Below are 13,289 nucleotides of genomic sequence, written 5' to 3'. Positions count from 1 at the left end.
AGACAAGAGGAAACGGGAGACTTCACAGGTCTGTTCTTGAACAACTGATCTTGCATAACAAGACTGCAGCGAGCTGTCAGTTGTTTCTGTCCCCAGTCTCTGCACCTTTGCACCCTCTCCCGTGCTGCATTCCCGCTGACCTATTCTCCTATATATAGAAGAACAAAATGCCAGCTTGGTCTGACTTGACATTTTCTGTGAAATCCCACAATTTGTAAAACAGGAACTCAGTGTCTCAAATTCACTTTTTTCCTAACTTGTTAAAGCAGGACTGATTAGTCAAATGGGAAGTACTGCAGTTTTTTAGGCTTCAGGTGCAGTTAGAAATATCAATAACACCCATCCACAAGCATGCGAAATGGCAAAAAGATAAAGAAAGAAATGATAGCAAAATCTTTACCACGGAAATAGTGGCCACATTTGTTTCCCATCTGAATGCTCCAGAGATTTTAAAATTTGAAACACATGAAGTAGTTAACCCAAGACCAATAAGACTTCACATGTTCATTCAGTGAGAAAATGTCTTTTGGGCATTTTTCTCCAGTTTTGCTTATTTGCTTTTGTTTCATGCAGCAGTGAGGCAGTCTTGCAATTCATCCCACTCTGTGACAGAATTTCATGAAATGTTTAGTCAATTTGATTTCAAAATCAGTCTAGTTATCCTAGACTAATAAAGAAATTATTAATCACAACTTCAAGTGTTGATCTTTCCATAACCTAACATTTTAAATGTTCATTGTTTTGGCAATTCCTTCTTTCTTTACCAAAATATTTCCCTCTTTCTTCCATCAGACAGAGCTCATCTGTCAGAATAAACCGAATGTAGACACCTTTATTTACAAGATAGTTGATAAAACAGAAAAAAAAATAAGGCAGTATTTCAGCTTATCTGACTATATTTTTCGTCCCCTGCCTACAGACATAACCATCCAAACAAGCATGTGAGGGTCAGGTCTGCGCGTTCACCCACTGTCCTCTAAATATCATTTGTTTTGCAGAGGCGATATTTTCACATCAGATTTGAAAAACAAATGGAATTGTCTTAATTAGGTCCATTTTCTGGCAGTAAAGACAGAGGGAAGATAAAGCACATAAGTACATTCACAGGAAAACGCTATAGGCTAGAAAAAAGGATACTCCACCATGTCTAGTAGCGAAAAAGACATTAAACGTGAATTTGCGTGTCTTCAACGTCTCATCCCAGTGCACGTGCAAACACTAAAATGCTCCAGCAGATGGCGCGAGGCTAACTCCAAAGCCTTCGGAAAAGCTAGAAAGAGTTCACATTCCGAAGGGCCCCAAAATATCAAATTACAGAAGCTAAAAATTTATTTATTTTGGGGGGCTCTTTATTTTTTATTTCATTTTTAGTTGAACATAGTCTTAATTACCTATCACATTCCTTTTGCTCTCGTTTTACCGTACTGATAAAGTAAATCTGGGTGGCGCTTGTTAAAGCAGACAAACAAAAATAAGTACACATGTATTTATTCTGTTCAGTTTCAGCTGCTGAATATATTTCTCTTTCAATACATAGTTAACATACACAGATCTATTGTTTTTCCACGTGATATATTCATAGCGGTATAATTAAAATTAAATGGAATTGACAAGCATGGAAGACTTTACAATGGGAAGGAAGAACCTAGTGATCCTTAATGATGTCAAACTCTCTTCTTGTTTATTCATTGACAGCTACTACCTTTTGCCTCAAAATTTCCTAAGAACTTTTTATGAACCATCCAAATCTAATTCTTATACAGTAGTCAGAAAAAAAACATTCTCAATTACCTAATTTGGAAAACTACTCAAAATGACACTGATTATTTGTGGCAATGTTAATTGGAAAAGCAGGGGACCTTTCCAGAATGAAAACAGGAGGCATTTCATAAATTGACAGACACAAAATTCTATAGTTGTTTATTTTCCCCCAGGACTACTGTCCCTATCATTAGGTTTTGATTGTACAACACTGTATACCTCATCCTGGGAAATGCTTAGAATGATGTCTATATAGTACATTCATTCAGCCTAATTAAGAGGTAAGCATGTGTTTTCCAGTGATAAATATCAGTGTATGTGTTTCCTGATGACTATATCTTGTACCCACTCACTTCGTTGCAATTAATATGCTGTATTGGATAATTTGTGGGTCATACATTAACTTCTCTAACTAGATTGTAAACTCCATGAGAATATTCACTTTCATTTTTATATCTTCAGTGTCTAGAAGGGACTGATAAATAGAAAATGCTCCACAATGCCAGTAAAGTAGAAATGTTGTCAATTTAATAAAATGGTTATTTAATCAGAAAAGTTCAGTTTAACTAGTATGTATAGGCTTTGTGAATAACTTTTTTTTTTTTTGCAAGTAATATCAAACAGTGGGTGACATCTTGGGATATGCTGGTCTCTCAGCTCAAACACCTTCCAGGAACTGGAGATGCTCTTCTTCCAAAACGATCTGGCTCCCCGTCACCTGCAAGAGCATAAGCCACAGCTTCAGACAAGGAAGAAAATCCAGAAGGAATCCAGCCCTTACTTCTTGGGAGTTGGATGTGGTTGAAATGACCATGAGTTAGTACCAAATAGCACTGTCAGTAGCTTCATTTAAAAACAGCCAGTCAGGGGGGGCAGTTATTAGGTTGGTATAAAAGTAATTGTGGTTTTAGTATTGTTGAAATTTGATATTGGAATACATTCTTAAATAAATGCAGTTATGTTATATATCATTTTAATGTGCATTTCTCACTTTTTGCTTTTTTTTGCTAATGACATTACTTGTTGTTTATATTTATATTTATTTTAGATTATGGAAATGATGTTAGACAAAAAGCAAATTCCACCACTTTTCTTATTCAAGTTCAAAATGGGTCGTAAAGCCGTGGAGACAATTCACAACATCAACAATGCATTGGACCCAGGAACTACTAACAAACATACAGTGATCAAGTGGTGGTTCCAGAAGCTTTACAAAGGAGACAAGAGCCTTGAAGATGAGGAAGGAGTGCAGCGGCCAGCCACTGAAGGTCGACAACGACCAATTGAGAGCAATCATCAAAGCTGATCCTCTTACAACTAAACGAGAAGTTGCTGAAGAACTCGCTATCGACCATTCGACCATCGAAACTGTTACATCTGAGAAGTGTGGTCAGCAAATCAATGAGATGCACCAAAATCTGCAAGGCCTGCATTGGTCAACAGAAAGGGCGCAATTCTCCATGACAATGCCTGACCACATGTCTCACAACCAATGCTTGAAAAGTTGAACAAATTGGGCTACAAAATTTTGCCTCATCCTCCATATTCACCTGACTATATTCAGCAGACTATCACTTCTTAGAGCATCTCAACAACTTTGCAGGGAAAACACTTCCACAGCCAGCAGTAGAAAATGCTTTCCAAGAGTTTGTCTAATCCCAAAGCACCGATTTTTATGCTACAGGAATAAACAAACTTATGTTTCATTGGTAAAAATGTGTTGATTATAATCGTTCCTATTTTGATTAATAAAGATGTGTTTGAGCCTAGTTATAATAATTTAAAATTCATGGGTCCAAAAGCGCAATTACTTTTGAACCAACATAATAAAAGTAAATAGTACTAGATGTTTTCTCATAATTCCACAAACTGCTTTTACTCAGTTTATTTTTCCCCTTCTTTGACATATTTTGCAGTTGCTAAAAATCATACTGAAAGCAAAAAGAACCAGGTGCAGTGGCTCACACCTGTAATCCTAGCCCTTTGAGAGGCTGAGGTAGGAGGATCGCTTGAGGCCAGGAGTTCGAGACCAGCCTGAGCAACATTGAGAGACCTCCATCTCTACAAAACAATAAGGAAAATTAGCCAGGCATGGTGGCAGGCATCTGTAGTCCCAGCTATTAGGGAGGCTGGGGCAGGAGGATCACTTGAGCCCAGGAGTTTGAGGTTATAGTGAGCTATGATCATGACATTGCACTCCAGCCTAGGTAACAGAACAGGACTCTATTTTAAAAAAAAGAACGGAAGAAAAAAGAAAAGAAAAGAAAAGAAAAGAAAAGAACAAAGAGAGGGGAAATCCTACTCAATAGGGACAAGAACACATAACAGGAATATACCCCAGGTAGTCATTTGGGGCACTCACCTATCTTGAGGTAGTCTGTGTTCAAAAAAAATTCTGAAAGCTGATAGTATTCCCTTTTTTCCTTTCCTTTTCTTTTCTTTTTTTAACTGGAAATCCCCTTATCTTCTAATATATTCCCTTTTGCTTTTTACTTTTGAGTGTATTTAAAATTTACATAAATGTAAGATGCTGGTAATATATTTTTTCACTTTATACAATAGTATCTAATTTCCACCTCTACAACCACCCCTCAGTTACATTTTCCAGAAGAATGATTGTCGTGAATTTTTATTCCTTTTCAGAAATGTTCTAGGTATATATGGGTATATACACAATTACATGTGTATGTTTTTTAAATGGAATCACACACTACAAACTGTTCTACAGCTTGCTTTTTTCAATATACACTACTTGTTTTACTGCTCAGCAATATTTCATTATAAAGTTGAATAACAATTTATTTAATCATATCCTTTATGGACCAATATTTAGGCTGTTTCCAATTTTCTACAATGTGCTTCTGTGATCATCCTTTCATCTAACTTTGCATATTTGTATAAGCATATATGTAGGGAAAATTTCCTAGTAGGGAAATTGTATGATCAAAGGTAATTCACTTTTTAAATTCTACTAAGTATTTCCAAAATGCCCCCCAAAACAATGTACCGAATAACTTTGCCACCAAAAGAGTATGGAAAAACTCTCTACCTGGATGAACTCCTTCTCCCAGTATATTTTATTATTAAGAAAAAGAAAACCCAGGTGTGTTTTATTATTAAGATAAAGAGACTCCAGTTATATTTTATTATTAGCTCACAATTATTAAAATACTATAAGCACTGGTAGATAATTTGTAAAAATATAGGGACAGCAGGAAAGACAGAAGATAAAGCTTATTCTCCACACATTATAGATGACTGTAATTTGAGTTATTTTATTCTATTATTTTTATAACAACAAAAGTCAAAAACATAGAACTATAACAAAACATAGAAGGATAGGAACATAATCAATGTATGTATAAATTCCAGTTTGTTCTGTCTGTCAGTCTCCTGCTTGCTGAGACAAAGGAGGCAGGTCGTTGGCTTCAACCAGGAAAAGCAAAACAAAACCCTGTTACCCACAATTCCTCATGACTCCCCTGCTCAGTGATGCACCGATGACAATATAATAAATCTGATCGTCCATAAGAGGCGGACGTGGCCCAGGTTAGGAAGGTAGCACACAGCGGCCCGTATCATCATACATCACCTGCAGGTGCTGCTGGCCATGCTCTGCGAAATGACAGTGCTCTGACTTGCCTCGTTCTTGTCACAGACTCCTCCTGATGTCACTGTCTCATTGAATGTAGCTGATCTCTAGCCATATTTCCCCTCCTCCTGCCACTTTCCATTACTTGTACTCAGATAAATCTCCTCACTTTGGCAGAGGCGTTGAATATACAACCTTTTCCCCCAGCAGTGATCAATACCTACACAGAGATAAGCCAGCCAACAAAGGTGGACGGGAGCAAAGGACTGACTGGCTCTCTCCATGTTTATGTGTCATGTTTGAGGGTCTTCTAACCTCCATGGTGCAACCCATAATAATACTTCGCAGTTTAGGAGGACACGACTACAAGAGGGACACTGCCATGACAGTGCTATAAACACGTGCAGGAGAGGTTTTCAGCTACAGGCTAAGGGCCCTGAACCACAAGACCCAAGCAGGTATACCTCTGGCTCCATCATTATTTATTTGTACCCCAATCCTTCTAGACCTTACCCTTATGTGTAAAGAAATGGGATTCACAACATCTACTTTAACACTAATTTCGATGACATTGATTCCATCTACTTATGCAGTCCCCTGTAAAGTCTGACCCAATTATTTTGGGGGAGCCTCCAGGAGCTCACCCTAATGTGCCCATGTAGCACCTTGTCAGTTCCCTCCAGAATTGCATTGGAGCAGCTGCCATGTTTTCTTCGGTCTACTCTTTTGTGACTGCTACTTGCAATGGCACTCGAAGGTGCTGCCCTGCTGGCCATGTCAGCTATGAGAACCTGCAGGTCTCTGTCAAGGAGTTGGCTTCCTGATCTTCCCAGGCTTCAAGGGGCCAGTGTGGTGCTGCGTTCCTTGAGGAAGTGGGGAGTGTGATCTTCTTCCTAACACCGTGCTGCCCTTCAGCACCGGGGTACAAAAGCAGCTCTGCCCATGCTCCTTGCCCCACATTCCCTCACAGAAACAGATCCATTAGTCTCAGCCTCTAGTCCCTCTTTACAGGACTCAAAATAGTCCTAGAACTGGGCCACCAGATTCAGCAGACCAGGCTTGGACCCCCTCCCTTCTGCCCCCTGCTTTCCCGAAGTCTACCCCCACTCAGGCCTAGCGACTCTTGCAAGCAGAGGCCGAGGGGGCCCCAACCCTGCAGGCTCATCAACCCTCCTTCTATTAATGTCTAATGCAATTCCACGACCCCAGGAAGAAGTTACATGAATAGCTGCATTTTGTAAATAGCATGAAAGGTAGGCTCATGCAGTTAGAGTCTTCACTAACTAAATTGTAACGACCTTCTGGAGTTACCTTCTAGGCAAAGTGGTTGTTCTGGTTTTTAATCACACAGTTTTTTATATTCTAAAATTCACAATTTTGAACACATGTGAGCATGCTGTGTTCCTAACAGAAATGCTGCACGTAAAATCAGTAATGAAGACAGTATCTAATTTGAGGTCTACGAACTCCATGATCTGTTCCTTTCTCTTTTTCCAATTCTGGCTTCACCCCTTCATATCCACTCACTTGCCAGTCATACCGAATGACTTTCAGTTCCCCAAACATGGTTTCCTTTTTCATGCCTATAACCTTTGCTCTCAATGTAACTCAGCCTAGAGTACATCCCTCCCTATCTACTCATCTTTCAAAATCCAGGCAAGCATCACTGCATTAATGCAGACTTTCCTCTCTCCCTCTCCCTCCTTCCTCACTACCCTGAATCAATCACTTCCTCCCCTGACCCAACACCACACTCCATACGTACTTTTACCATAGTACCCCAATATTTTATAAAACTTGCTAAAGTTAAGGACAGGGTTATTTCACTAGCACCTACATCAATATCTGGCATTTAAAGTTTATTGGATGAATTAATCTCTTAAAAATAAAATAAAAAGTGTTAGCACATCTTTGCAAGCATATGTAAATAATAATAATCAAAGCCATTCCTTTTTCCAAAATGCTTAGTTTAACTATATCAAGGTTTAGATAATTTTTTGTTTATAGGAAGTTCTACTATAGAGCAATAAACTAAATACCCAAAAAAATGAGGGAAAAAAATACAGTCAAATCCATAATATGGGATATAGCTCCTTGTACCTGCATCACACGCCCTTGGGCCACCTCTCACTGCAGTTGGAGTATAGAGATGCTGGCTGAGTCTTTCTGCATTCTTGCCCAAGACCTTCTCTGATACTAAGCTCTAGGCCTGCACCAGCACAGCTCAAGCAGAGGAGAGCTATTGCCTTCCTGCCCTAGGGAAGGTGGTAGTTGAAGACCTCAGACTCCTCTCTCCCAGGTGGAAAACTCCAGGAGTGTGCAGGATGCTTTTCAGAGGTCCTGGCAGAACTGAATCATATTGCTTACAATGGCAACTTCAGTAACACATCCTCCACCAGCGATTCCTTCTTCTTGTTTTTCTCCCTGCTCCCTCCTTCTCCTTTGTGGGTCATGTTCCCAAAACTACTTGTACCCAAGTCTTTATCTCAGGTTCTGCTTTCAGGGGAGCCTAAACTAAGCCATGAGACCTTGTCCCAGATGCCTGGCCCGCTCTTTTCAATAGAGTAGCGCATGGGAAATTGTACCAGGCCAGATTAAAAGAGACCGAGGAGACATAACAATTATTAAATGCAATAAAGGACATTTTGGAGACAATTATAAAAATGTGAGTGTGGTCTGGTATTTGATGGGATGAAAATTATACTGAGGTGAAAAAGTAGACGTTGTTTAACTGAGGATGCAGATTACCCCCCAAATTACGTACATGTATGTCCCAAATGACATAAAAAATGATCTAGAAAAATATACACTAAAGTATCAACTGTTCAGTTTCTAGGTATTTGCAATATAGTGTTTTTATTCTCTTAGTTTTATTTAATAGTCATCTATGTTTTCTAATATTGTACCACACATACACTGCTTCTGTATTTAAAAAATGTATTTTTAAAAAGCTAATTCTGTGTCCAACTTTCAACCTATTATTTTGGTATTCCAAGGCAGTTTCTATACGGTCCAGTGATGAATGAGTCTGAGAAACAAGGAAAAATGTAAATAGACTAAGGAAGGCCCCATAATGCATTGTGGCAGGATAAGAATATACAAGCCGTGACCTGGCTCTTGTGCAGACAGCAGCCCATAAATATCAGAGTCTGATTCTATTTGAGTTATGTTCACTCTTCCCTGTAAACTCATTCACATGCATTCATTAAAATACCGAGAGAACAAAGACACCTTCCTCAGCCCAGATGCTCGTTTTAACCAGCATTTCATAATTTATGATTGCAGGGATCAGGAGCCAGCCTTCCTGCTTACCAACTGCACCTGATGTGACTCTGCAGGAAACTTTCAACACGACATGCACATTCTCCGTAAGCTGGTTATCCTCCTATACACTTAATCTGTTCCCAACCAATCTCCCCAAAAGAAAATAAATATTTGTAGATTAAAGGAGAATGGCCTTCTCATCCTTTACAGCTGCTGGCGTGCAAGCTGTTAAGCGCAGAGTGTTTAATTAATGGATAGATACCATTAGAGAGAGAGCTGGACCTGCATCCAGATGAGTTTGCATTCAGGGTGCCAGGAGATAAAGATCTGAAAGTGGAAAAGCTGAACTGCAATTGGGTTCATTTATAAAAGAGGCTGTGAAAGGTCAACTGTGTTTTCTTGTGCTAGAGATAAAGAGATGCTATTAAAAACAATTGGAAAGTAATTCATAAGGGAGCAGTAAGTCACTCATGTTAAATTAATTTGTCTTTCTGATAGCATGGCACTCATGACGGGAAAGTAAATTTACCTAAAATCAAGATCTTTCAGAAACAACCATTGATCATGTTTTCCCCGCAAAGCTACTGGAATAAGCTAATGTGCGCCTGGACCACTGGTGCTGTCTGATCACAACATCTCCATAGTTCATTGAAGCCCCTTCCCAGGCTGAAAATTAACCAATTATTCCTGAGGATAGTCGGTGCAGTGGCATTTCCACGGATATGCTGAGATGCCTGATGCCGCTGATGTCTTCCCCGTCGTCTCTGATGAACTAACAGCCAAGCACTAGAACAACCCATGGTGTGCGATTCCACGTTCCTGACATTCAGCAACATATTAGAACATCCTAGCCCACTGCGCTCCACTTACAACCTCCCCACCTCCCTGTCCCCACTACAACACTCCCCATGATCCAGTATATGCATATCAGGATGAAAACTTCTTAATTTCTCCAGAAAATGTATCTACAATTATGACTGGCAGTTTATTTAACTCCTCATAGGGACATGATATTTTCTTTTTCATCTCCTCCTCAGGATAAATTCTTCTATTCAAGCGCTACGAACTCCCGTTCTCCACCCCGGTGTACTGATGCCAGCATGTGGTGTGACAAAGGGCAACTGCTTTTAGTGCTCAGAAATGCCAGCCCATTAAGTCCCACCTTCATCTTCCTTGGGGCAAGATGGAGGCTGTGTCTACCCGCTGCCAGGCCTGGGGACGAGAAGGGAAGAGTCCACTCCAGCAGAGTGTGATCCTTACAGACTTAAACCTGAGTATGACCAGGTTTTCCCCCATCCTTGTTGCCAGAGGAAAGCTGCTTGTTGCTTTTGTTCTTTGTCAGGGTTATAAACTAATGGACGTCTTTCTTTATTTCCTAAAATCATGGGAGTAATGAGCAATTCCCTGCAAAGTTCTATTTATGAAAAATCTGCACTTCCAGGCACACGCTAATTACAGCCCAGCGCAGCTAGCTGCTCGCCATTTTCCCAGCAGCATCGGGCTCAGTTGGGAGTGTCAGCCGAGGAGAGACAAAGAGGGTTAGAGGCGGTTAATGTCTCCCGTTTACCATTGCTGATCATTTGCGGGTTTTAATAACCACTTTGCAATTCAGATTCTGCACTCAGGATTTCCAGGTCAGATATCACAGGGCTTCTTCTGAGCTTGTCACCTTTGAAAAACTAGAGACATGGACATGTTCAGCATTAACGGCACTAGAATTGATGCACCTTGTTCATGTTCAGACTTCATAAACATGATTTTAACAGGCTGTGCTTTAGGCTGCAGTCAGTGGAGACAACTCCAGAAATGCAGGTGGCAAGGTCAGGCAGGCTCCTTCGATGGGAGCTAACGAGAAACAGCACAACACAGAAGGGGCCAAGAATAACAGCAGCTACCACTTACCAATGCCTGCTACAAGTTGTGGACTATACCACTTCTTTTACATATATCATCTCATCTAATTCCACCCTAGGAGGTGGGAATTATTGTTTTCATTCTTCAGTATTCAAACAACTGAAGTCGAGCTTCCCTAAGGTTAAATGCCTAGTAAACAGAAGAGACAGGAAGCATGCATGCTCCTTGCTCCGTGATAGGTGTCGGAAATCATTTGTTGTGATCCAGAGTTTACCAATGAGACTATGATTTGAGAAATAAATAAAATGTACAAAGTGCATTTTTCTTGCTTTGTCTGCCCACCTTAATGCCCAACCTTCCTGCCATCTTAATATGGGGTCACCATCCCTGTGTTCTGGGGAACGGGTCTTCCACCATGTCCGACCAGCTTCTGAAATGGCAGCTGTGATCTTCTCACAGACACTTGACCCCTCTGTCCACACCTGATTGGCCCAAGTGAGGCCAGTCCCTAGGACCTCTCCTACCTCCCAGGCTACAGTTGTTTGTGAGTGGGCATGTGAAAGAGTAATAATAATAATTATAAGTGAAATGTACTAGTGTTTTTTATGTGCCAGTCATTCTACATTTTAACTCCTCTTATTCCCACAATCCTGTGATAGAGGTGCTGTTACCATCTCCATTTTGCCCAGGGTAAAATACTTTCCCAGGGTCACACAGCTAGGCAATCACAAAGCTGAGGCTTAGTTTGCAACAATTAGCTATTGCCACAAAAATTCTGGGTTAAAAACTCAGTGGCTAAAAACCATCATTTATTCTGCCAGGTCTGGGGGTCACATGAGTGGTAGCTGGGCTCAGCTTGCAGCTCTGAGGAGCTTGGCTGAGTCACTCATGCAACTGGGTCTGATGGGGTCAGCGGATGCAGCTTGCACCAGGCTGGCGGGCTCTGCTCCATGTGTCTCTCATCTCCTCCTGGGACCTCAGGGCTGGCCTGGGCATGTCCTTCTCATGGAACAGCCAAATAGCAAGAGTAAGGCAGAAGCGGAAGAGGCCATCTGAGCCTGGGCACACTGCTGTCTCCACTTCATCCAAACATGCAGTCAAGAGGTGGGAAATGTAGTCTGTCTTGTGAGAACTTCACAGTCAAAACCAAAGAATAATGATTTGGGGAGAAGTGAACAATTGAGGCCAATAGCAGGATCTACTACATACTCCATATAATTCTTTAGGAATTTTCCACCTCAAGCTGAGGGATTTTTCAGTTCCCTGTCAGTAGCAAACATTGTGAGCAGTGAAGCTCTAAGCTTGTCAGCACCCACATTCCCCAGTGTGAGGAAGAAGCAAGTCTGCAGTGATATCTGAAAAGAGATCAAGATGTGGAGACAAAAGAGAGAAAGACGCAGAGATGTCCATTACCCTGAGACCAGCTATCTTGAAGCCTCATCTGTGTCCCTGCCTTTCCTGTCATTTGGTTGTTCCAGCCTGCTTCTGAGGTCTTCACCCCAAACTCTTTTGTTGGTTTGATTTTCTGTCACTTGTTACCCAAAAAGTCCTGAGCAACATGGCATTCTGTAATTATTTTAAAATAAACTGTAGTAATATATATGCTAACATGTGCAACATTCAACATATGTTTTAATGAATCTACTATTTGCAATGGATTACATTAGAAACTGGGGATCAAAAAGAATGGGTAAAATTGGCCAGGCATGATGGCTCACACCTATAATCCTAGCACTCTGGGACGATCGCTTGAGCCCAGGAGTTCAAGACCAACCTGAGCAAGAGCAAGATCCCGTCTCTGCAAAAAATAGAAAAATTAGCCGAGTGTAGTGGTTGGTGCATGCCTGTAATCCCAGCTACTCAGGAGGCTGAGGCAGGAGGATCACCTGAACCTAGGAGTCTGAGGTTGCAATGACCTCTGATGACACCACTACACTCTAGCCTGAGCGATAGAGCAAGACCCTGTCCCAAGAAAATGGGGGGGTGGGAGAGGGGGGCAGGTAAAATTGAACTCATAATCCCTGTCCTCAAAGAATTCATAATCTAGGAGACACAACATATGTGCAGCTCACAATACTGCAAAATGAATGCAATTTGCCTAGAGAGGGTGGGGTTAAATTCTAATTTGGAAAGAAGTAGGAATGTCTTGCAGAGGAGTCGGTATGTGCAGCCACATCCTAGAAGATAAGGAGGACTCCCACAGTCAGAGAAGAGAAGAGAGGGGGGTGGCAGCAAAGGGGCTTTGGCAGGAGTAAGAGCAGTGAGGGCAATGGGCAAAATCATAGTTGTATAAATCATTTGGTGATTGATAAGAAATACTGAAGTGAAAAGTTGGAAGAGAAGAATTTGTCAATGTGTCACTAAGAGTTATGCAAGGAAGTGGGGCCTTGTTTAGCTGGCAGAATTGTTCTGTCCTACTTAGCAGGCATTATGTCCCTAAAGTGCTATGGATTGTTGAAATTGCCCCCTGAGATTGTCCTACTCCTTTTATCCTGACATCGCACTTACAAAGCAACCTTTTCATCATCATTTGGTTTCCTACATAGGCTGTGCTCTAGGGAAGAGAATGAGCTAACCACTTGGCAGTTATTGTTTAGCATAAATTTTAAAATTGACAACCTAGTTTATAAAACAAACTCTCGGGAGTCTAGCATATAGTCATGACTCTTTATTTTATGTGAACCCAACCTACACTACACAAAAGAGGTTTCCTGGAAAATTAACAGTTTGGCTCCCAAAGGACGAATGTTAGGCACCAGGGCTGCTTCCAAGCCTTGAGGATATGCTACTTGGCACTCCGTGTTCTGCTCTTATCATT

This window comes from Lemur catta, chromosome 11 (assembly GCF_020740605.2).
Source record: "Lemur catta isolate mLemCat1 chromosome 11, mLemCat1.pri, whole genome shotgun sequence".
NCBI lineage: Eukaryota > Metazoa > Chordata > Mammalia > Primates > Lemuridae > Lemur > Lemur catta.
The sequence above is the reverse complement of the archived record's forward strand: the minus strand, read 5'-3'. Positions refer to the sequence as shown.